Genomic DNA, 27,322 nt, shown 5'->3' with positions numbered 1-27,322 from the left:
TACCCTGTTACAACTTTGGCTGGGAGATTTTATTTCTCTAAAGAAGAGTGGGAGAATGATTACTGGAGATTAATTAGCCCTCTGTCAATAGGAATATTCTTTAATGAATTTATTTTTTAAAGTAGAGTTTAGATAACATTTAAACAGGAAGTTTTCTTCCCACTTATTAATTTTTAGAATATAAAATTCCTAACAATATCCCTTCCATTGGCTATAAAAATTCTGCTGTTAATATACTTGGTCGTGGCTAAAGTAGTATAAACCAGTACTAGAAAAAATTTATAGTTTCATTTAAAACTCATTAAAGGAAATTTTGCTTTATTGGCTATTTTAAAATAAATACTAGCATTTGTTTTTAATTCACTTAACTTCTTAATATGGAAAAAATTCTTTAAAGGATAGTGCTACCCAGAAAATCTGTAAAATATTATACACAAGTCAACACTGTAAAATTATTAAGTCATAGTATAACCAAGCCAAAAACAATAGTTAAACTCTACAGTAAATGTAACAATACTACAGGCATATTTTATAAATTAAACTTAGGTTGCAAGATAAGTGTTTTATTTAATATTTAATTTGTGGGTGAGTAACTAAAAAGGAAATTACTAAAATATACTAAAATTCAATTTTCTTATATAAAAGATGATTTTCTGTTGAGCTTCAAATCTAATCGTTTTTAACCTAAAATAGAGTGGTATTATATAATAAAGGTTTATACATTTGCCTTCCACTTATGAAAAATTGTTTCTTAAAAAATCATATATATTTATACATTAAATATTTAAATTATACAATTTAGGTAATAGAATTAAGTAAAATACAATCTAGATTCAAAAATGTGCTTTATAATTATTAAAAATAATCTCTGCTTCTATACTTTTGTTTAGATGAAAATATATGAAGAATTTTACTGTTTAATGGATTTATTTTTAAAAGTGGAACTTAAAGAGCATTTAAACAGCCAGAGATATTCCTTTTAAAATAAGAATAAATTTCAACTGCTAGCTAAGAACAATTAAAAAATCAAAGTCGGTCATTTTGCATCAATATTAAAAGTTCTCCACACCAATAATTCCTATGTATTGTTAAATTATATAGATTAGGGACCCACTGCGCTGGCAAACAATGTTCACATGTTCGTCAACAGGATCTGTAAGACAATTGTACATATTTTATTATTTGTTAAATAGGTCTTAAATAATATATTAAACACTGTTTCCAAAGAAAATAAATTCAATTCTAATTGCTTCCATCTTTAAATTTAAGCAGGCAGTTTATAAAATCATCTTCAACAGCAATCAAAATATTTACCTTTTCTAGTTCCTCTTATCAGCATCTAAGATGAAATAAGTGCAGTATGAAGGTAGCACCCTCTCAGCCAGCTTCCCTCACTGTTTATTATTAATTTTCAAGTATTTTATCCTCTGGCCCATATGGTCCACCCACGTGGGCATTTCTAATCTTAACCCAAATAATTTTCCTCCTAGTCAAGAAATAACCAAAGGCAAGGGAGAGTGACATTTTATAATGACTATCTTGAATCTACTTTACAGCTTATTTAAGAAAATAATACTTCATTTATTTTTACACAATATGAAACATCAGATCTCATTTAAAATCCTCATGGGACTGAATATTTATCTCTCCAGGTTGGATTTCCTTCCTTTGGGGGAAGCAGAAAGAATAGGAAAGACACCTCTACAACTGCACAGAACTGACAAGAAACTGAGAGCAATCCTCAGAGGCTAAGACAGCGACAAGAAGCAGAATCCAAGAGGGAACAAAATCCTGATGTCAGTATCTGTCATGGGAACATTTGCTGATCCCTAGAGGTCTAGAGGACGCGGGGTAGCTCCTCTCGGCTGCCGCAGAGAGGTCTGACAGAATGTGGTCCACTGGAGAAGGGAATGGCAAACCACTTCAGTATTCTTGCCTTGAGAACCCCATGAACAGTATGAAAAGGCAAAATGATAGGATACGGAAAGAGGAACTCCCCAGGTCAGTAGGTGCCCAATATGCTACTGGAGATCAGTAGAGAAGTAACTCCAGAAAGAATGAAGGGATGAAGCCAAAGCCAAAACAATACCCAGCTGCGGATGTGACTGGCGATAGAAGCAAGGTCCAATGCTGTAAAGAGCAATATTGCATAGGAACCTGGGATGTCAGGTCCATGAATCAAGGCAAATTGGAAGTGGTCAAACAAGAGATGGCAAGACTGAATGTCGACATTGTAGGAATCAGCGAACTAAAATGGACTGGAATGAGTGAATTTAACTCAGATGACCATTATATCTACTACTGCGGGCAGGAATCCCTCAGAAGAAATGGAGTAGCCATCATGGTCAACAAAAGAGTCTGAAATATAGTACTTGGATGCAATCTCAAAAATGACAGAATGATCTCTGTTCGTCTCCAAGGCAAACCATTCAATATCACAGTTATCCAAGTCTATGCCCCAACCAGTAATGCTGAAGAAGCTGAAGTTGAATGGTTTTATGAAGACCTACAAGACTTTTTAGAACTAACACCCCAAAAAGATGTCCTTTTCATTATAGGGGACTAGAATGCAAAAGTAGGAAGTCAAGAAACACATGGAATAACAGGCAAATTTCACCTTGGAATGCGGAATGAAGCAGGGCAAAAACTAATAGAGTTTTGCCAAGAAAATGCACTGGTCATAGCAAATACCCTCTTCCAACAACACAAGAGAAGACTCTACACGTGGACATCACCAGATGGTCAACACCAAAATCAGACTGACTATATTCTTTGCAGCCAAAGATGGAGAAGCTCTATACAGTCAACAAAAACAAGACCAGGAGCTGACTGTGGCTCAGATCATGAACTCCTTATTACCAAATTCAGACTCAAATTGAAAAGTAGGGAAAACTGCTAGACCATTCAGGTATGACCTAAATCAAATCCCTTATGATTATACAGTGGAAATGAGAAATAGATTTAAGGGCCTAGATCTGATAGATAGTGTGCCTGATGAACTATGGAATGAGGTTCGTGACATTGTACAGGAGACAGGGATCAAGGCTTACTTGCAGAAGACCTAGGGGCCTGTGGGAAATGGACTCCACTCTTAAAAGAGTGCACACAAAATCTTCACACACTTTGGGATCCAGGGCAGAGGCAAGAATTTGAAAGGAGCCTGGGTCAGATGCACCTCTGGAGAGCCACCCAGGGAGGGAGGAGGCAATGGAAGCTCATTCCAGGGGCATAGACATTAGCAGCGGCTGGAGGGAGATTATTCTATGATAAGAACACTGGTGCTGGCAAGTGCCATTTTGGAATGCCATTTTATTAGCTCCAGAACTGGCCCCCCCCTTCAGGAAAAACCTCAGTGGTAAAGACAAATATACAATAAAGGTAGTAAGACAACCATATACAAAGCTAGTAGGAAGGCTAAAGACAAAAGTAGCAAAAATCATCTCTTTCTGCAATAAGTAGTTAAGGGATACACAAAACAGAACAATGTAAAATATGATAACAAAAATAGTAAAAATAGGCAATGGGTAAAAATGCAGGATTATTAAAATACACCCTGCTTATTTAATTTATATGCAGAGTACACCATGTGAAATGCCAGGCTAGATGAAGCACAAGCTGGAATGAAGATTTCCAGGAGAAATGTCAATAACCTCAGATATGTAGATGACACCACCCTAATGGCAGAAAGCTAAAAGAAACTAAAGAGCTTCTTGGTGAAGGTCAAAGAGGAGAGTGAAAAAGCTGGCTTAAAACTCAACATTCAAAAAACAAAGATCATGGCATCCAATCCCATCGCTTCATGGCAAATAGAAGGGGAAACAATGGAAACAGTGAGAGACTTTATTTTCTTGGGCTCCAAATCACTGCAGATGGTGACGGCAGCCATGAAATTAAAAGACACTTGCTCCTTGGAAGGAAAGCTATGATGGCCTAGACAGCATATTACAAAGCAGAGACATCACTTTGCCGACAAAGGTCTGTATAGTCAAAGTTATGGTTTTTCCAGTGGTCATGCACAGATGTGAGAGTTGGACCAAAAAGAAAGCTGACGGCTGAAGAATTGATGCTCTCAAACTGTGATACTGGAGAATATTCTTGAAAGCCCCTTGAACAGCAAGGAGATAAAACTAGTCAATCCTAAAGGAAATCAGTCCTGAATATTCATTGGAAGGACTGATGCTGAAACTGAAGCTCCAATATTTTGGCCAATTGACATGAAGAGCCGACTCATTGGAAAAGTCCCTGATGCCGGGAAAGATTGAGGGCAGGAGAAGGGGGCAACAGAGGATGAGGTGGTTGGAAGGCATCACTGACTCAATGAACATGAGTTTGAGCAAACTCCAGGAGATAGTGTAGGACAGGCAAGCCTGGAGTGCTGCAGTCCATGGGGTCACAAAGAGCTGGATACAACTGAGCAACTAAACAAAACCACGAAAAATGCAGGATTATTTAAATACATTTGAACTTAAGAGATCAGTAATTGAAAATAATCATATATATGTTTATATATGGCTGTATATAGTGTGGGGAATATAATCAATAACTATATAATATCTTTGCATGGTGACAGATGGTAACTAGATTTATCATGGTGCTCATTTAAAAATATATGAAAATATAGAATCACTATTTTGTCTTAACAGGAAGTAACATAATGCTATGACTTAATTATTCTTCAAAAACAAACAAACTCATTGAAAGAGAGATCAGAGGCAAGGGATGGGGGAGTGGGAACTGGATAAAGGTGGTCAAAAAGAACAAATTCCCAGTTATAAGATAAATGATTACTAGAGATGTAATGTACAACATGATAAATATAATTAACACTACTGAATGTTACATATGAAAGTTGAGAATAAATTCTAAGTTATCATAAGAAATAGCCTTTTTCTATTTCTTTAACTTTACATCTATATAAGGTGATGAACATTCATTAAACTTATTGTGTTAAACATTTTCTGATGTATATAGTAAAATCTGTATACTCTAAACTTACTTCATGCTATATGGCATTCTATATAAATAAAGCTGAAAAAAAAAAAAGACAACACAACCCTGCTTATTTAACTTATATGCAGGGTACATCATGAGAAACGCTGGACTGGAAGAAGCACAAGCTGGAATCAAGACTGCTGGGAGAAATATCAATAACCTCAGATATGCAGATGACACCACTCTTATGGCAGAAAGTGAAGAGGAGCTAAAAAGCCTCTTGATGAAAGTGAAAGAGGAGAGTGAAAAAGTTGGCTTAAAGCTCAACATTCAGAAAACAAAGATCATGGCATCTGGTCCCATCACTTCACGGCAAATAGATGGGGAAAAAGTGGAAACAGCGTCAGACTTTATTTTTTTGGCCTCCAAAATTACTGCAGATGGTGATTGCAGCCAGGAAATTAAAAGACGCTTACTCCTTCGAAGAAAAGTTATGACCAACCTAGATAGCATATTCAAAAGAAGAGACATTACTTTGCTGACTAAGGTCCATCTAGTCAAGGCTATGGTTTTTCCTGTGGTCATGTATGGATGTGAGAGTTGGACTGTGAAGAAAGCTGAGCACCAAAGAATTGATGCATTTGAACTGTGGTGTTGGAGAAGACTCTTGAGAGTCCCTTGGACTGCAAGGAGATCCAACCAGTCCATTCTGAAGGAGATCAGCCCAGGGATTTCTTTGGAAGGAATGATACTAAAGCTGAAACTCCAGTACTTTGGCCACCTCATGCAAAGTGTTGACTCATTGGAAAAGACTTAGATGCTGGGAGGGATTGGGGGCAGGAGGAGAAGGGGACGACCGAGGATGAGATGGCTGGATGGTATCACTGACTCGATGGATGTGAGTCTGAGTGAACTCCAGGAGTTGGTAATGGACAAGAAGGCCTGGCATGCTGCAATTCATGGGGTCACAAAGAGTTGGACATGACTGAGAGACTGAAATGAACTGAACTGATGGATGTGAGAGTTGGACTGTGAAGAAGGCTGAGCACCAAAGAATTGATGCTTTTGAACTGTGGTGTTGGAGAAGACTCTTGAGAGTCTTTTAGACTACAAGGATCCAACCAGTCCATTCTGAAGATCAACCCTGGGATTTCTTTGGAAGGAATGATGCTGAAGCTGAAACTCCAGTACCTTGGCTACCTTATGCGAAGATTTGACTCATTGGAAAAGACTCTGATGCTGAGAGGGATTGGAGGCAGGAGGAGAAGGGGACGACAGAGGATGAGATGGCTGGATGGCATCGCTGACTCAATGGACATGAGTCTAAGTAAACTCTGGGAGTCGGTGATGGACAGGGAGGCCTGGCGTGCTGTGATTCATGGGGTCTCAAAGAGTCGAACACGACTGAGCAACTGAACTGAACTGATACAAGAATGGCTATAGCAGCATTGTTCATGATACCAAAAGAAAACAAAAAACCTGGAAACTATTTAAATGGCCATCAATAGCTGACACAGGGAACGAACAAACTACAACAAGAACATAGATGCATCACAGGAGGTAAGAAAAAGTTATTTTAAAAAAGGGCGGGGGGGCAGGGACTTTCATGGTAGTCCAGTAGTTAAGAATCTGCCTGCCAATGCCAGGGACACAGGTTCAATCCCTGGTCCAGGAAGATCCCACATGCCATGGAGCATCTAAGCCCAGGTACCACAACTACTGAGCCAGAGCTCTAAAGCCCATGAGGCACAACAAGAGAAGCCACCACACACTGCAACTAGAAAGTAGCCCCACCTCATCGCAACTAGAAAAAGCCTGTGTGTCCATGAAAATCCAAAACAACTGAAAATAAAAAAATATATAAATACCTTTTTAATTAAAAAATACATGCAGGTCAGGAAGCAACAGTTAGAACTGGACATGGAACAACAGACTGGTTCCAAATAGGAAAAGGAGTATGTCAAGGCTGTATATTGTCACCCTGATTATTTAACTTACATGCAGAGTACATCATGAGAAATGCTGGACTGGAAGAAACACAAGCTGGATTTAAGATTGCTGGGAAAAATATCAATAACCTCAGATATGCAGATGACATCACCCTTATGGCAGAAAGTGAAGAGGAGCTAAAAAGCCTCTTGATGAAAGTGAAAGAGGAGAGTGAAAAAGTTGGCTTAAAGCTCAACATTCAGAAAATGAAGATCATGGCATCCGGTCCCATCACTTCATGGGAAATAGATGGGGAAACAGTGTCAGACTTTATTTTTTGGGGCTCCAAAATCACTGCAGATGGTGACTGTAGCCATGAAATTAAAAGACGCTTACTTCTTGGAAGAAAAGCTATGACCAACCTAGATAGTATATTCAAAAGCAGAGACATTACTTTGCGACTAAGGTCCATCTAGTCAAGGCTATGGTTTTTCCTGTGGTCATGTATGGATGTGAGAGTTGGACTGTGAAGAAGGCTGAGCGCCAAAGAATTGATGCTTTTGAACTGTGGTGTTGGAGAACACTCTTGAGAGTCCCTTGAACTGCAAGGAGATCCAACCAGTCCATTCTGAAGGAGATCAACCCTGGGATTTCTTTGGAAGGAATGATGCTAAAGCTGAAACTCCAGTACTTTGGACACCTCATGAGAAGAGTTGACTCATTGGAAAAGACTCTGATGCTGGGAGAGATTGGGGGCAGGAGGAGGTGGGGATGACCCAGGATGAGATGGCTGGATGGCATCACGGACTCGATGGACGTGAGTTTGATTGAACTCCGGGAGATGGTGATGGACACGGAGGCCTGGCGTGCTGCGATTAATGGGGTCACAAAGAGTTGGACACGACTGAGCGACTGAACTGACTGACTGACAGTACATATAAAGTCCAAAACAGGCAATACTAAACTATATAGTTTAGGGAGAAATTTATAAGTGGAAAACTATAAAGAATATAAGGAAATAGTTATCATCAACGTCAGGAAAGTGGTTGCTTTTAGAGGTGAGAAGATTATGATAAAGAGAAGTGAATGCTGTATTTTAGAGTGCTAATAATGTTTTTAACCTGGGTGGAGTTATACAGAAAATTTTTTTATAATCATTTATTGTTGTTGTTGTTGTTGTTGTTTAGTCACTAAGTTGTGTGAGACTCTTTTGCAGCCCCGTGGACTGTAGCCCGCCAGGCTCCTCTGTCCATGGGACACCCCAGGCAAGAATACTGGAGTGAGTTGCCGCTTCCTCCTCCAGGGGATCTTCCCAACCCAGGGATCAAATCCATTTCTCCTGCATCGGCAGGCAGATTCTTTACCACCGAGCCACTAGAGGAGCTTAAACATTTTTAGGCTGTACATAAAACTTTGTATTCCTGATACATTCATATGGCAATTCAAATCATTGTTAATATAGAAATTTAAAACAAGCATTTTACAGAGGTCATTATTATTATTCCATGTGTTCCTCTAAATTTTATAGCCCCTTTTGAAATTAGTTTGTGGCCAACGTGATTATTTCTGGCTAACAGGATGCTAGCAGAAGTTGTATGTGTCCCTTCTAATCTGAAGCAGGAACAGGCATAAGTTTTGCATATTCTCTGTTTCCTGCTGTGGCAAGCCTTGAATCCCCATGCTGAAATGGAAAAGCCACAAAATGTAAGCAAATTAGATTCCTGGATCCCAGTGTGAAAGCGAGCTGTTCTACAGAACTGCTAGACACTCAGAGCAACTTGTGTGAATGAAAAATAAACTTGATGTTTCAAGTCATTAAGAGTTTAGGATTTATATGTCTCCGCAGCATAGCCTAACTTAATTGACTAATATGAGTGGGTCAAGAGCAAATTAGATAAAAATAAACAGAACTAATACTATTACACAGTATGTTCCTCAGAATTTTTTAAGTGAAATATGAAACAGAGGTAAAGTGGCAAGGAAATAAAATGAGAAGGGCTAACATATGCCTAATTACAACTCCAGAATAAAATTCTCCACAGAAAATAGGCAAAAAGGAAAACTGCTATATAGCATATGTATCTGTATGAGATGATGGATGTCAACTAGAGATTAATCTTTACACAGCATATGTAAGTCAGATTATGCTGTACATCTTAAATTTATACAGTGCTGTATTTCAGTTATATAAAACTGGGGAAAAATTCAACCTCCAGTTCTCATTCTTCATCTATTATAAGTAATCCATGGTGTTTATATTTATTTCTTTACTTGGCTCCCAGAACACCACAATCCACCCCTCTAATCACTCCTTCTAAATCTACTTTGCAAATTCCTCCTCCCCTCATCAATCTTTGCATGTTGGAGTGAGCAGTGGCTTAGATCTTTGACTTTTACTCTTGTTCGTTTCCACTCACAATCTCACGGCTTTAAATATTCATATTATGACACCTCAAAGTTACATGTCTGAAATTTTCTCCCTCAATATTGCTCCATCTATTGCCTTGTACATCCTAAATTGGATTGATCCTTGATCCCTTTTCTCCTCTCACAACCCATAGATCAATCATTTGGAAATTCATTTGGCTCTACCTTCAAAATATTTACAGTAAGCGTCTTTTAATTTCATGGCTACAGTCACCATCTGCAGTGATTTTGGAGCCCCCAAAAATAAAGTCTGACACTGTTTCCACTGTTTCCCCATCTATTTCCCATGAAGTGATGGGACCAGATGCCATGATCTTCGTTTTCTGAATGTTGAGCTTTAAGCCAACTTTTTTGCTCTCCTCTTTCACTTTCATCAAGAGGCTTTTGAGTTCTTCTTCACTTTCTGCCATAAGGGTGGTGTCTTCTGCATATCTGAGGTTATTGATATTTCTCCCGGCAGTCTTGATTCCAACTTGTGTTTCTTCCAGCCCAGCGTTTCTCATGATGTACTCTGCATGTAAGTTAAATAAGCAGGGTGACAATATACAGCCTTGACATACTCCTTTTCCTATCTGGAACCAGTCTGTTGTTCCATGTCCAGTTCTAACTGTTGCTTCCTGGCCTGCATACAGATTTCTCAAGAGGCAGGTCAGGTGGTCTCGTATTCCCATCTCTCAGAATTTTCCACAGTTTGTGATCCACACAGTCAAAGGCTTTGGCATAGTCAATAAAGCAGAAATAGATGTTTTTCTGGAACTCTCTTGCTTTTTCCATGATCCAGCGGATGTTGGCAATTTGATCTCTGGATCTTCTGCCTTTTCTAAAACCAGCTTGAATAGCATATTCAAAAGCAGAGACATTACTTTGCCAACTAAGGTCCGTCTAGTCAAGGCTATGGTTTTTCCTGTGGTCATGTATGGATGTGAGAGTTGGACTGTGAAGAAGGCTGAGTGCCAAAGAATTGATGCTTTTGAACTGTGGTGTTGGAGAAGAATCTTGAGAGTCCCTTGGACTGCAAGGAGATCCAACCAGTCCATTCTGAAGGAGATCAGCCCTGGATGTTCTTTGGAAGGAATGATGCTAAAGCTGAAACTCCAGTACTTTGGCCACCTCATGCGAAGAGTTGACTCATTGGAAAAGACTGTGATGCTGGGATGGATTGGGGGCAGGAGGAGAAGAAGACGACAGAGGATGAGATGGCTGGATGGCATCACTGACTCGATGGACATGAGTCTGAGTGAACTCCAGGAGTTGGTGATGGACAGGGAGGTCTGGCGTGCTGCAATTCATGGGCTTGCAAAGAGTTGGACACGACTGAGTGACTGAACTGAACTGAACTGAACTACCACCCCCCATCTTTACTGCTCCTACTCTCAAGCAAAACACTTCATCAATCATCTGAAATGTAACAATGACCTCTAAACGTATCTCCTTGAGCTACTCTTGGCCTTCTAGAGACTGTTCCCACCCCAGCAGTCCCAGTGCTCCTTTTGAAATTTACAGCCAATCATGTCATTTCTTTTCACAAAACCAAAATGGCTCTGCATCTCACTCAGAGTAAAAACCAAAATGCATCTAATGACATAAAACACTTTACATAAACTGATTACACTACCTTCTTATCCACCTTTCCTACCAGGTTTCATGCTGTTCATCAAGCATATTGAGGTCCTTACTGTTCCTCAGATACACGAAGCATAATCTTCAGACACCACATGGCCCAATTTGTCACTTCCTCAGTCTTTGCTTAAATGCTACTGTCTCAATGAAGCCTACCCATACCACCCAATATAAAACTGCAGAAAAAAATCAAAACTAGTAACTCAAAATGACATCTTCACCCCATGTTCATTGCAGTGCCATTTACAATAGCCAAGATGTGGAAACAACCTAAGTAGCTATAACAGATGAAAGAGTAAAGAAGCTGTGACTTATACATGCAATGGAATATTACTCAGCCATAAAAAATAGTCAAGTCTTGCCTTTAGTAACAGCATGGATGGACTTTGAAGGCATTATGCTAAGTGAAATAAGTCAGAGAAAGACATATACTATTACGATATCATTTCAGTCAGTCAGTCACTTCAGTCACTAGTCGTGTCTGACTAGCATGTGGTTCCAGGTAGGAAATGACTGCAAGACAGGGGTAAGTAAACAAATACATAAAATTGCAAAACATCTCCTATCCAAAGAACTCCTTACCCTGCTCTACTGTTTCCATGTAATATTTATCACCTGTAAAATACTGTGTAATTTGCTTATTTATTACATCTATTGTTTCTTGTCTTCCCCATCAGAATGTAATTTTCATGAATGCTTGTTTTAAGCAGACTCTGAAATAAAGAGATGAATGTAAGTAGTTCATTTGAGAGGAAACGCCAGAAAGCACAGTGCAGGGCTGAGAAATGAGGGAGGAAAGGGAAGAAAGCCAGTGATCCTGAGCAGGTTACCACTGGAGAAACAGGCTCCATCCCACAGTCCAGAAAGATTAAGTGAGGCGTGGATCATAATTATCCCATACCCCTGGGTACTAATTCTGCAGTATTTCTAGACTTCCCACATGACCAACCTTACTTCTGTAGCTAGAGAACATCCTCAGACTGAAAGATGCAGGAAAACATTAACATCTATAGAAAGAGTCTGCAGGCGACTACCACAAGATAAGCCAAAGATATATAGGCAGGTACCAATCACCTCACTTCAGTTCAGTTCAGTTGATCAGTCGTGTCCAATCCTTTGCAACCCCATGAACTGCAGCATGCCAGGCTTCCCTGTCCATCACCAATCCTGGAGATTACTCAAACTCATGTCCTTTGAGTTGGTGATGCCATCCAACCATCTCATCCTCTGTTGTCCCCTTCTCTTCCCACCCTCATCTTTCCCAGCATCAGTGTCTTTTCCAATGAGTCAGTTTTTCATATCAGGTGGCCAAAGTATTGGAGTTTCAGCATCAGCATCAGTCCTTCCAATGAACATCCAGAACTAATTGCCCTTAGGATGAACTAGTTAGATCTCCTTGCAGTCCATGGGACTCTCAAGAGTCTTCTCCAACACCACTGTTCAAAAGTATCAATTCTTTGGCACTCAGCTTTCTTTATAGTCCAACTCTCACATCCATACACGACTACTGGAAAAACAATAGGGTTGACTAGATGGACCTTTGTTGGCAAAATATTGTCTCTGCTTTTTAATATGCTATCTAGGTTGATCATAACTTTCCTTCCAAGAAGGAAGTGTCTTTTTATTTCATGGCTGCAATCACCATCTGCAGTGATTGTGGAGACCAAAAAATAAAGTCTAACACTGTTTCCCAATCTATTTGCCATGAAGTGATGGGACAGGAGGCCATGATCTTAGTTTTCAGAATGTTGAGCTTTAAGCCAATTTTTTCACTCGCCTTTCACTTTCATCAAGAGGCTGTTTAATTCTTCTTTGCTTTCTACCATAAGGGTTGTGTCATCTACATGTCTGAGGTTATTGATATTTCTCTGAGCAATCTTGATTTCAGCTTGTGCTTCATCCAGTCCAGCATTTCACATGATGTACTCAGGATATAAGTTAAATAAGCAGGGTGACAGTATATAGACTTGATGTACTCCTTTTCCTATTTCGAACCAGTCTGTTGTTCCATGTCCAGTTCTAACTGTTGCTTCTTGACCTGCATACAAATTTCTCAAGAGGCAGATCAGGTGGTCTGGTATTCCCATCTCTTGAAGAATTTTCCACAGTTTATTGTGATCCACACAGTCAAAGGCTCTGACATAGTCAATAAAGGAGAAATAGATGTTTTTCTGGAACTCTCTTGCTTTTTCGATGATCCAGCAGATGTTGGCAATTTGATCTCCGGTTCCTCTGCCTTTTCTAAAACCAACTTGAACATCTAGAATTTCATGGTTCACATACTGTTGAAGCCTGACTTGGAGAATTTTGAGCATTACTTTCTTACAGTGTGAGATGAGTGCAATTGTGCAGTAGTTTAAGCATTCTTTTGCATTGCCTTTCTTTGAGGTTGGAATGAAACCTGACCTTTTCCAGTCCTATGGCCACTCCTGAGTTTTCCATATTTGCTGGCATATTGAGTACAGCACTTTCACAGCATCATCTTTCAGGATTTGAAATAGCTCAACTGGAATTCCATCACCTCCACTAGCTTTGTTCACAGTGATGCTTTTTAAGGCCCACTTGACTTCACATTCCAGGATGTCTGGCTCTAGGTGAGTGATCACACCATCATGATTATCCGTGTCATGAAGATCTTTTTTGTATAGTTCTTCTGTGTATTCTTGCAACCTCTTCTTAATATCTTCGACTTCTTTTAGGTCCATACCATTTCTATCCTTTATCGAGCCCATCTTTGCATGAAATGTTCCCTTGGTATCTCTAATTTTCTTGAAGAGATTTCTAGTCTTTCCCATTTTGTTGTTTTCCTCTATTTCTTTGCATTGATCACTGAGGAAGGCTTTCTTATCTCTCCTTGCTATTCTTTGGAACTCTGCATTCAGATGCTTATATCTTTCCTTTCCTCCTTTGCTTTTCACTTCTCTTCTTTTCACAGCTATTTGTAAGGCTTCCTCAGACAGCCATTTTGCTTTTTCGCATTTCTTTTTCTTGGGGATGGTCTTGATACCTGTCTCCTGTACAGTGTCACGAACCAAAGTTCATCAGGCACTCTGTCTATCAGATCTAGTCCCTTTAATCTATTTCTCACTTCCAATGTATAATAGTTAGGGATTTTATCTAGGTCATACCTGAATGGTCTAGTGGTTTTCCCTACTTTCTTCAGTTTAGTCTGAATTGGGCACTACAGAATTCATGGTCTGAGTCACAGTCAGCTCCCAGTCTTGCTTTTGCTGACTGTATAGTTGTCCGTCTTTGGCTGCAAAGAATATTATCAATCTGATTTTGGTGTTGACCATCTGGCGATGTCCATGTGTAGAGTCTTCTCTTGTGTTGTTGGAAGAGGGTATTTGCTATGACCAGTGCAATCTCTTGGCAGAACTCTATTAGCCTTTGCCCACCTTCATTTTGTTTGGCTCCAAGTCCAAATTTGCCTGTTACTCCATGTGTTTCTTGACTTCCTACTTTTGCATTCCAGTCACCTATAATGTAAAGGACATCTTTTTGGGGTGTTAATTCTAGAAGGTCTTGTAGGTCTTCCTAGAACCATTCAGCTCTTCAGCATTACTGGTCAGGGCATAGACTTGGATTACTGTGATATTGAATGATTTGCCTTGGAAACAAACAGAGATCATTCTGTCATTTTTGAGATAGAATCCAAGTACTGCATTGCAGACTCTTTTGTTGACTATGACAGCTACTCCACTTCTTCTAAGGGATTCTTGGCTATAATAGTAGATATAATGGTCATCTGAGTTAAATTCACCCATTCTAGTCCATTTTAGTTCGCTGATTCCTAAAATGTCAATGTTCACTCTTGCCATTTCCTGTTTGACCACTTCCAATTTGGCTTGGTTCATGGACCTAACATTCCAGTTTCCTATGCAATATTGCTGTTTACAGCATCGGACCTTGCTTCCATCACCAGTCACGTCCACAACTGGGTATTGATTTTGCTTTGGCTCCATATCTTCATAATTCTGAACTTATTTCTCCACTGATCTCCAGCAGTATATTGGGCATTTACTGACCTGGGGAGTTCATCTTTCAATGTCCTATATTTTTCCTTTTCATACTGTTCATGGGGTTCTCAAGACTGGAATACTGAACTGGTTTGCCATTTCCTTCTCCAGTGGACCACATTTTGTCAGAAGTCTCCACCATGACCTATCTGTCTTGGGTGCCCCTACATGACCTGGCTCATAATTTCATTGAGTTAGACAAGACTAGTCCATGTGATCAGTTTGGTTAGTTTTCTGTGATTGTGGTTTTCAGTCTGTCTGCCCTCTGATGGGGAGAAGGCAATGGCACCCCACTCCAGTACTCTTGCCTGGAAAATCCCATGGACGGAGGAGCCTGGTGGGCTGCAGTCCATGGGGTCGCTAAGAGTCAGACAGGACTGAGAGACATCACTTTCACCTTTCACTTTCATGCACTGGAGAAGGAAATGGCAACCCACTCCAGTGTTCTTGCCTGGAGAATCCCAGGGACAGGGGAGCCTAGTGGGCTGCCGTCTATGGGGTCACACAGCGTCGAACAAGACTGAAGCGACTTAGTAGCAGCCCTCTGATGGAGAAGGATAAGAGGCTTATGGAAGCTTCCTGATGAGAGAGACTGACTGAGGGGCAAACTGGGTCTTGTTCTGATGGGCGGGGCCATGCTCAGTAAATCTTTAACCAATTTTCTGTTGATGGATGGAGCTGTGTTCCCTCCCTGCTATTTACCTGGGGCCAAACTATGGTGGGACTTCCTTGGTGGCTCAGAAGGTAAAGTGTCTGTCTTTGATGCGGGAGACCTGGGTTCAGTCCCTGCATTGGAAAGATCCCTTGGAGAAGGAAATGGCAATCCACTCCAGTACTATTGCCTGGAAAATCCTATGGACAGAGGAGCCTGGTTGGCTACAGTCTATGGGGTTGCAAAGAGTCGGACACAACTGAGTGACTTCATGTTCACGTTCAAACCACGGTGGAGGTAATGAAGATAATGGTGACCTCCTTCAGAAGATCCCATGCACGTACTGCTACCCTCAGTGCCCCCAACCCTGCAGCAAGCCACCGCTGATCCATACTACCATCAAAAAAAAATCTCCAATTGTTTTAATTGGTATATCCCCATGTTCTAGAAAAGACTGACGTATAGTAGGTACACACACGAAAAATCTATGTTGAATGTTGTTAAAGAAATAAAAGGTCAGGAAAGAAATCACATTAAATTATATAATGTTTATAGCTAAACAAAAGAGATAATCCCCACATATCATAACTTCTAAGATATGGCTAAAATGGTTCGGTTCAGTTCAGTCGCTCAGTAGTGTCCGACTCTTTGTGACCCCATGAATCGCAGCACTCCAGGCCTCCCTGTCCATCACCAACTCCCGGAGTTCACTCAGATTCACGTCCATGGGTCAGTGATGCCATCCAGCCACCTCATCCTTGGTGGTCCCTTTCTTCTCCTGCCCCCAATCCCTCCCAGCATCAAAGTCTTTTCCAATGAGTCAACTCTTCGCGTGAGATGGCCAAAGTACTGGAGTTTCAGCTTTAGCATCATTCCTTCCAAAGAAATCCCAGGGTTGATCTCCGTCAGAATGGACTGGTTGGATCTCCTTGCAGTCCGAGGGACTCTCAAGAATGTTCTCCAACACCACAGTTCAAACGCATCAATTCTTCAGCGCTCAGCCTTCTTCACAGTCCAACTCTCACATCCATACATGACCACAGGAAAAACCATAGCCGTGACTAGATGGACCTTAGTCAGCAAAGTAATGTCTCTGCTTTTGAAAATGCTATCTAGGTTGGTCATAATGGTACTTTGAAACAAATGGATAGCCAGATATGCTTCTACTACTTAATAAGAATGGCTAAAAACTAATAGTCTAAACATTCAAGTCATTAGAAAAGAATAATATATAAATAAATTAGGAGTTTGGGATTAACACATACACACTACTATATATATAATAGATAATTAACAAAGACCTACTGTATAGCACAAGAAACTATATTCAGTATCTTACAATAACCTATGAGTGAAAATGAAAAAATTTGTGCACATATATATTTATGTATAACTGAATCACTTTGCTGTACACCTGAAACATTGTAAATCAACTATACTTCAATTTCAAAAAAGAAAGAGAACAAGATAATAAGCTCAAAGAAATCCATATAAAGACAATGAGGACAAAAACAAAAATTAACTTAAATAGACAATAAAAGTATAAAGAAGAAAACTAAATAAGCCACAAGTTGGTTTTTGAAAAAGAATACTGAACTTACAGTACTAGCAAAATTAATCAAAGAAAAAAAGAGAGAGCACAATTAAACTAAAATGTTATTAAAATAAGAACACAACTGCAGATGCAACAGAGAATGAAAATATAAAAGAATATTAACACTATACCAGCCTGAAAATTCCTCTAACAAAATGAATTTAATCAGTAATTTAGGATCTACCCAGATGGCTCTACAGGCAAGTTTCTACCAAATGTTCAAAGAACAAACCCATTCTAATTTTGTGCAAACTTTTCCAAAGACTACAAAGGAGAGAATTGTTTAAAGAGGCTATTTAGTTAGTCATTGCTGCAATGATGCTTAGTATTTTGTAACCAAATCTGACTGTGTGATATTAGCATAGGAAAAGAAAAGTAGACCAAAAGAACTCAGCAGAAAGTACAAGAATAAAATTATGCATGGTGGCTCAGACCATACACAATCCACCTGCAACTGCAGGAGGCCAGGTTCGATCCCTGGGTTGGGAAAATCCCCTGGAGAAGGGAATAGCTACCCACTCCAGTATTCTTGTCCATGGAATCATGGAGCTACAGTCCATAAGACTGCAAAGAGTCAGACACAACTGAGCAACTGACACATACATGCAAACATTATATGTGATAGAAACAGAGGAACAGGAAGAACCTTGCAGTAAACTGTGTTGAAACAAATGGCTTTTCATATGGAAAAAAATAAAATTAAATTGAAAATTGTAAATTAAAAGAAGAAAACTTGAAAATTTTCTGGAAGAAAGTATAATTGAATTTCTTAATGAACTCCAGACAAGGAAGAATTTTTTTAACAGGACAAAGTAGTGCAAATTCCAAAGGAAAAAACTGATTTATTTGATTGAGGCTTAGATGGTAAAGCATCTGCCTACAATGCAGGAGACCCGGGTTCAATCCCTGGGTCGGGAAGATCTCCTGGAGAAGGAAATGGCAACCCACTCCAGTATTCTTGCCTGGAAAATCCCATGGACAGAGGAGCCTGGTAGGCTACAGTCCATGGGGTCTCGAAGAGTCGGACACAACTGAACAAATATACTTCACTGGTTGAATTTATCTTTGAGATTAAGACTGGGAGAAGTGATTTGCAACATATGTAATCCACAAAGAGTTAAAAAAGAAAATCTACAAATAATAAGAGAAACTTTTAGAAAAATGGGCAATAAACAAGCAGACACTTCACAGAAGTAGAAACACAAATAGAAAATTAGAAAAAGCACTCTAATCTCATTAGTAATCAGAAAAATGTAAATCAAACCATGAGGTTCCATTTTAAATGTACCAAACTGACAAAATTTAAAAAGCAAACAATAAGAAGTGCTGACACAAAGAGAATTTTTAATACACTATCAGTTAGAGTTTAAATTAATATGACTACTTTGGAAAATAACTTGTCTGGCAGAAAACAACTTGTCTAGACAAAAAAAAAAAATCTAGGAAAATGGAAATCCACATGACCTATCAATTTCCACTCCAAAGACTACTCTAGAGAGAGTTTTGTACTTACATATTCACCAAGTGACATGTATAAATGTATTTAGAACATCATTGTTTTTAACAGCAAAGAAAAGGAAAACTAGAAATGATTCTAATTTTTACCAAGAAGAGAAATGAATTAGCAAATGTTCAAAAAAAAAAAAGAATGAATGAACTACAACCACACGCACCAATATGAATAAATCTAAAATTAAACGTGAACAAAGCAAGTCTCAAAAAATATGATATGCTTTCTTTCATACAAATGTAAAAACCGTGCAAATGTAAGCTATATATTATATGAAAACATAGAAGGTAAAGCTATTTTTAAAAAAAGGTAAGGAAATGCTAAGCACAAAATTCAAGATTACAGCTATCCCTGGGAGCAGTGGAGGAAGAGGGATACAATTGGAAATAACCTCATTGGGTGCTTCTTAGGTACTGAACAACCATATATTGATATATACATCACTGGCATAACTATTACTAATTGTTTTAAACTCCTACTTGAAAAGTAACTTCAATATACCAATCTACAGAACAGCAGTGATAACCTTGGCACTTGTCTAAAATCATACGCAAAATATGAAGACAAATGTATATATATGTATAACTGAATCACTTTGCTGTACAACAGAAGTTAACATTGTAAACCAATAATACATCAATAAAATTTTAAAGTAAATAAATAAAATCACATTCCTAACTGCATAAAAGAAAATTCTGTCCTCCCACAGTTCTCATTATGTACTATGAGCCTAGTCTTCTCAACTCACCACTGATAACATCTCAATAGAGTGCTTGGTATATATGGAAACCTCTACTGGCTGGATCCTTCCCAAGGATCATGGTCAAGATAAAGTGACCTAGAGAAGCATCCTGCAGAATTGTGTCTTAAGCAAACATATGCCCTTATGGATGCAACATATTACATAGGCACATCAAAAAAACATTTACAGTATTTTACCCTGTATTTCAATTAAAACTTAAGTCTTATGTGATAGTATGTCAGTTAGATTCAATTTATTTTAAAAAATTCATAGAAGTTATTAAACTAAGAAAATTTGTTGCATTAAAATTCAGGTGTACAATGCAGCTGGCCAGCTCTCACATTACTACAGTAATAAAAAGGCATCAGTTTTGTGTTTCTTTTAATATTAATCTTGGCAGTTACTTATACAGCTAAGAACTCACCTACCCTGACACAGCAGTTCTACAGCTACATATTTGCCTAAGAGAAATGAAAATGTATGTTCACAAAAAAAATACATCCACATGTCCACAAGAAGACTTCCTCAAGTAGCTCTTTACATAATAACCAAAAACTGCAAACAATCCAAATGCCCATCAACACAATACAGAATAAACCAGTAGGGGTATATTTATACAACTAAATACCACTTAAAATTTTTAAATTAACTACTGAAAGAGGAGAGTGAAAAAGTTGGCTTAAAGCTCCACATTTAGAAAACTAAGATCATGGCATCTGGTCCCATCACTTCATGGCAAACAGATGGGGAAACAGTGGAAACAGTGACAGACTTTATTTTGGGGGGGCTCCAAAAATCACTTCAGATGGTGACTGCAGCCATGAAATTAAAAGATGCTTGCTCCTTGGAAGAAAAGTTATGATCAACCTAGACAGTATATTAAAAAGCAGAGACATTATTTTGCCAACAAAGGTCCATCTAGTCAAAGCTATGGTTTTTCCAGTAGTCATGTATGGTTGTGAGAGTTGGACTATAAAGAAAGCTGAGTGCTGAAGAATTGTTGCTTTTGAACTGTGGTCTTGGAGAAGACTCTTGGGGGTCTCTTGGACAGCAAGGAGATCCAACCAGTCCATCCTAAAGGAGATCAGTCCTGAATATTCATTGGAGGACTGATGCTGAAGCTGAAACTCCAATACTTTGGCCACCTGATGTGAGAAACTGACTCCTTGGAAAAGACCCTGATGCTGAAAAGATTAAAGGCGGGAGGAGAAGGGGATGACAGAGGATGAGATGGTTGTATGGCATCACCAACTCAAAGGACATGAGTTTGAGTAAACTCCGGGAGATGGTGATGGACAGGGAGCCCTGGCTTGCTGCAGTCCATGGGGTCGCAAGCAGTCTGACACAACTGAGCAACTGAACTGAATTCAACACATAACAATGTGAATGAATTTAAAATTTTTATATTTAGCGAAGAAAGCCAGATACAAAGTATACACTACATAATTCCATTTATATGAAATTCAAAAGAATTCAAACTTAACCTAAAGTGATTGAAATCAAAGCAATATTTACCTATAGTTTGCAGAATTAATTGGAAATAAGCACACAGGAACTTTCTGGAGTGACAAATTTCAGCATCTTCACTACTAATGTGATCATACGGGTCATTTGTCAAAACATGAAATATCACACTGAAGGTCTGTTCCTTTCTCCCTTTTTCTCTAACCATCTGTACCTCTACCTCTCTGTCAGTCACACAGTTGTGTCTGACTTTGTGACCCCACGAACTATACAGGTTCCTCTGTCCATGGAATTTTCCAGGCAAGAATACTGGAGTGACTTGCTATTTCTTTCTCCAGGGGATATTCCCAACCCAGGGATTAAACCTGGGTCTCCCGCATCACAGGCAGATTCTTTACTGTCTGAGCCACCAGGGAAGCCCACCTCTATTTCTACCTACATATAACTAACTCCAAGCTGTATAGTTAAGACTAGAGCAAAACCAGAAGTTAAGTACAAGATATTGGGTAGCTCCATATGACTCTGTGTTGTATGAAGTAAGCCACTCTAAACTTGGAATCTGGCCTAGCACAACACCCTCCTCCATCTCCAACTATACACACAGAGAGATACACAGACATATACACACAGTTTATTAAGCCTTTCCAGAGTTTCAAGATCCATGCAAGAAATTTCAGTGACTGCCTACTGAGAAATGAAAATAGGTTTACATGGCTGCAGCTTTCTTAGCAAGAGAAATAAAATTAAGCCCCGTGGCATACTTTGAAGCTGATATTTTGATTTGTTGCTGACATAAAATGCTTTGGACAGTCATACTCTCTCTTTAAACACTGTGTTCCAGTGCTATTTTAGTATTTATGCTTATGTTGGGGATTAAATCTTAGCAACGTCTAATTTCACTTTTATCAAGGAAGGTTTCATTTCAGCTGAACTGATATGAGTAACTTGGTTGACTAGGGGTAAAAGTGGTATAACCAATGAAAGGGCACACATGAAATCCTGTGCCCTCAAATTTAAGAATATTTTCACTACAGAGAGGAAAGAGGTTTAAAGAATTAAGCCTATGGAATCAGTTCATTCATTCAGCCAATAAAAATTTATTGAGTCTACAGGGAGCTCAAACTGTGGTCTGTGACAACATAGAGGGGTGGGATACGGTGGGAGGTGGGAAGGAGGGCCACGAGGGAGGGGACATATTGTATAACTAAGACTGATTCATGTTGATGTATGGCAGAAACCAACATAATATTGGAAAGCAATTATCCTTCAATTTAAAAATAAATAATTATTTTTTAAAAAGAAAAAAAGATTTGTTGAGTTTAAGTATTATCAAGCCAAGTGCTATTCCAGGCACTTAAGATACATTAGTGAACCAAACAAAGATACCTGCCCTCATATAGCTTATATTCTAGCCAAAGAATATAGATGCCAAATAACAAACAATTAAACCAGATAGAATATAATATAATAAGGTGCTTTGTGTCTATATGGGAAAGAGTAGAATAGGGTGAGGGAAATTGGGACTGCCAGATTTGGGAGATAAGAATGGTGGTCAATTCACTCAGAAAGTGATGTGAAATACTTGATCAGAGTTTCAGTCATTAGTAGTAAATCATTCATTGAACAGCCAAAAACAGGTGAACATTTAAGATAGATATTCTGTCATAAGAATTTTGCCTATAAATACATATCAAGGTATATTATTTTCTCTCAATAGAAACAAAGTTTCTGCTATAAACATCTTTATATATATGCTCTTTGGGGGTTGTATCTTTAATCTGATATTTTCAACCTGACCTTTTCTGACAGTGATTTGTTTCCTAATGGGTTGACTAGAAAATATAAAACTTTAGTATCAGCATTGACTTTCAATTCTTAGAAAATATACTACATAAATATTCAGCCTAAATACTGAACCTCTACTGTATGTCATGTCAGATATTGCAGATATAGCAATTTTAAATAAACCAGTGACCTCAAAGATTTTGTAGCCCAATACCATTAATTGCTGATACTTATTAATATTCCATATTTATTACTGTACCAGGCACTGATCCAAGTGCTTTACAGCTATTAACTCACCTAGACTTCATGACAAAATTATGAGGCATAATCTTTTTTTTATTTAGATGAGGAAACTAAAGCCCAGAGTCATTCAATGACTTGCTCAAAGCAACTAAGGCAGTTAGCAGAAAAGCCAATATTTGAACCCAAGCAATAAGACACTAGAGCTTGCCCTGCAAGAAGGTCTAAGAGGATATGAGTCAATAAAGAGATGTGTTCAATAGCATAATAGAAAACCACGTGCAGATGACACTTATATCTGTCTAAGAGAGGATAAGTGTCCGCATCCTTTCAAGCTCATGCACCAGTTTCAGTGGAAGCCTGCATCTCAGCATTTTATTCAGCACTAGTCATACAGCAGAGGTGGTAAAAACAGGGGAAGACTTCAAGCAATTTCAACCAGGAGTAAGAAGCACAGCTCAAATGGCACCGAGAGCTAACAAGCCTGCTCTCTCACCACCCAACAGGTGTGATTCACACAGGCCAGAATCAAGTCCATTCTAGCTCTCTCCTTTCCACTGTAGGCAAAATCCCCAAGAAATACCCTTCTGCCATCAATGGAATTTAAATTATGAAATTACATTTTGCTAAGTAATATGACATTTGCTTTCTTTTGCAAATTTACACGGTTTTTATTTTTTCTTTTTAACAGTGTTCTCAATCAAAATTCTCCTGGGCATGAGTATTTAATATAGTCAATGAACTATCTCATACAAAATTGAAATTTCTCCTGGTAATATTGTTTCAATATTTTAAAATAAGAACTAATAAGGTGGCTGTAAAGTTCAAACAGCTTTACAGGGGGGAAAAAAATGCCCTAGAATTTGTATTCTAAGATTAACTTGTAAATACCATTGATCTATTTACCAAATAACAAATTAGTACTTTGTTTATAATGGCAGAGTGGAACATGATTAAAGGTTATTAAGACTTGCATAAGGGATTTATTGGAGAAGGTGATGGCAACCGACTCCAGTACTCTTGCCTGGCATATCCCATGGACAGAGGAGCCTGGTAGGCTGCAGTCCATGGGGTCCCTAGGAGTCGGACACGACTGAGCGACTTCACTTTCACTTTTCATTTTATGCATTGGAGAAGGAAATGGCAACCCACTCCAGTATTCTTGCCTGGAGAATCCCAGGGATGGGGGAGCCTGGTGGGCTGCTGTCTATGGGGTTGCACAGAGTCAGACAGGACTGAAGCAACTTAGCAGCAGCAGCAGCAGCAAGGAATTTATAGGAATAAAAAAACACTCTGTTAAGTTGACATTATCCTGTTCTATTTTGTAATATTGTTTAAACTCTGTTACTTAGTGGCTGCTCCATAAAAGACAATCTTATCTGAGGGCAGATTTCAAGGTGCCCTGTTTATCTATGCATTTGAATGTTATTCAACACCTGTCATCAGATTCCTACGAGATAATAAATGTAAGCAATATTTTAAAAATAAGCTCCAGGCAGGGACTCCCTGGTGGTCCAGTGGTTAAAGATCCACCTTCCAATGAGGGAATGTGGACTCGATCCCAGGTCAGGGAGCTAAGATCCCACATGCTGTAGAGCAACTAAGTCCACACATCCCAGCAAGAGGAGCCTGAGAGCCACAGCTAGAGAAGACCCAGGACAGCAAATAAATAAGCTCCATATAGTCTCCTTTTCAAGAGAGTGTTACTTATAGTTTCATAGTAATATCCAGTGTGAATGGTATTATAGTCAGACTTCTGATAACATGAACCATCTAGGATATATCAAATTCATTAAGGGAGACTGTCACAAAGTCCATGCACCTTACTCCACAGGCAACTTTTCTTTGAGAAGAAAACAAGCAAGTGTTATTAATAGAAGCCATTGTCCTGGGAAGGCAAAAACTATTGAGGAGAAAAGACAATACAATAATAACAGGCTGGCAGTGCAGAACCATACTGGATAGGCACTGACAACCCTAATGGTTTTTAAGGACCTCACAATACAATAATCAACATTGATATTAATACACCCTAACCAGCAAGAAGTGGTTAAACTGTACTTATTATTCACTGCATACCAAGGTTGTAGATGTTACAAATCTCTATTTGAATGGTTGGAAATATTTAAAAATTGGAGTTTCAGAGTGTCAGGGCCAACCTCATGTGGATCATTCCCACTAAGATACCAAACAAACAAGGTGAAGCTTTTTAGGATATCAAGGGGAATTGGTGAAGATGCTAATTAGGAATCTGACAACCTGGGTTCTAGTTTCTGCCACTTACTCTCGGTAGATCTCGTAACCTCCCAGAGTCCCTTGCTTATCATCTGCAGAATATATGAACACCTGTCCTTCTTGCCAAACAAGATCTCTATGAGGATTAAGAGTTCTTTGTGTGAGAAAACTGTCAAAATTAGAAAAAACTTCCTCAATACTAGACAGTATCATTACTGAATAAGTTCTAATGAAACATTTATCCCTTATATTTTTCATTAGATCAATCTAATGATGCCATTCACAGTAAAATGATGACATCTCATTTCTATTTGAAGACCATATGGCTAGTAGAGTATTTGAGTAACACTGATCCAGCCAGTGGTGATAAACCACAAAGAACTTGGCTTCAGTAGAGCCCACAAATTTACAGAAGGTATTAAAAGCAACTAGCTCAGCCCTATATTTGAATTTGGACAAACTAAACCATTGCCCTTTGCTATAATAAACCCAAAGTGAATTAATCATCAACTTTTCATCATTGAATACCAACAGCTATGAGATAAGCCACTTGTCTTAACATTTTAAAATGAAAATTCAAAAGTGAAAGAAATTAGTTGCAGCCTCCCCCCAACCTCAGTTCTTTCCTCATTTTCCTCAACTTAATTCTATATCTCTTTTTGACTACAAAAGATTTCAGATTGAGTGTTCCCTCACTGCTGGGCATCTCTATTGAGAATCACTGAGAGAAGGTGCTGGAAATGCAGAATGGAAACGAGACACAGGGTAGACAGCAGAAGGAACAGAGAGCTCTGTGGGGAACCAGTGGGGCAGTGAGGGAAACTGAGGGAACTTAAATCCAGACCTCATGTCAGTGCTCTGAAGAGGTCTGTGGTGAGGCTGGGGGTGAAGACGGGCTTAAGAGACAACATGCTTGTGCCACTTTCCTGCTGCTCCCAGAAGTAATCACCATGAATGCAGTGGCTTAAAACACACAGATTTATAAGCATACAGTTCCGTAGGTTAACAAGTCCAACCAGACCATGCCAGGCTAAAATCAAAGTGTCAAGTTGCTTTCCAAAAGCTCTAGGATGCTTGTATTTTCCAGCAGCTACAAATACCCCACATCCATGGACTCATGGCCTCTCCCACCATCTTTAAAGCCAGAAATAGTAGGTGATGTGTCTTTCATATCGTATCACCCTGACTTTCTCTTCTGCCGCTCCCTTCCATATTTAAGGACTCTTGTGATTAGACTGAGTCCACCCAGAGAATCCAGGATACTCTCTGCATCTCAATTTTAATCATATCTGCAAAGTCCCCTTTGCCACGTAACATAACATATGCACAAGTTCCAAGGTCTAGGACTTGGATACCTTTGGTGGCGCAGGGAGACACTACCTGCCTACCACAGTGCTATAGGTAAGAGGTGATTTGGCAAGAAGTTATCCTTGTTTCCTCTCATTCTTGCTCCCCTCAGTCAGCTTTCCACTCAGAAGTCAAAGAACTTCAATACATCAGTCCCACTGTGGCTCTCCTCTGCTCGCCAGACTCCTTCTGTGGCTTCTTGCCTTTCTGAATAAAACCTTTGCTCTTTATCACAGACCACAAGGGTCAACATGATTTGGTCCACTATATTTGAAACATCGCACCGGTACTTAAAGTAAGAAATTCATGTTTAAATCATAACTTAGCACATATTCACATGCATGTACATATATTTAATTCCACAAAGCAGCACTTACCCTTACACTATGCACTGTGATGCCTTCTATCCTGACCCATCCTTTTTTTTTTTTTTTTTTTTTTAATGCTGTTTGCAACCCACTGATGAACTATGACTTTGGGTTTGGAAAATACTGATCTGGCCCTGCCTCTAACTTCTGGCATTGTATCACATTCTCTCAGAACTAGAAACACAGACCCCCAACCTCATAAGAACCTCTGATGGAAATATTTTCCCTGGAACTTCTCAGGTTCCGCTCCCTCACCTTATCTGGGTGTCTGCTCAGTTGTCCCTTCCTCTAAGAGACCAGTCCTGACCGCTTGTCTAACAATCCTTCTCCTTACCCCAAGCATCATCTTCTATCCTCAATCTTGCTTTAGTTTTTCTTCACAACACTTAACTATGGCTTTGCATAAGATGTCTTTGCTTCTCTCCTACTAGACTGAAAGGTCCGCTAGACTGTCTTGT

Source organism: Ovis canadensis, chromosome 3 (assembly GCF_042477335.2).
Source record: "Ovis canadensis isolate MfBH-ARS-UI-01 breed Bighorn chromosome 3, ARS-UI_OviCan_v2, whole genome shotgun sequence".
NCBI lineage: Eukaryota > Metazoa > Chordata > Mammalia > Artiodactyla > Bovidae > Ovis > Ovis canadensis.
This window is presented reverse-complemented; position numbering follows the sequence as displayed.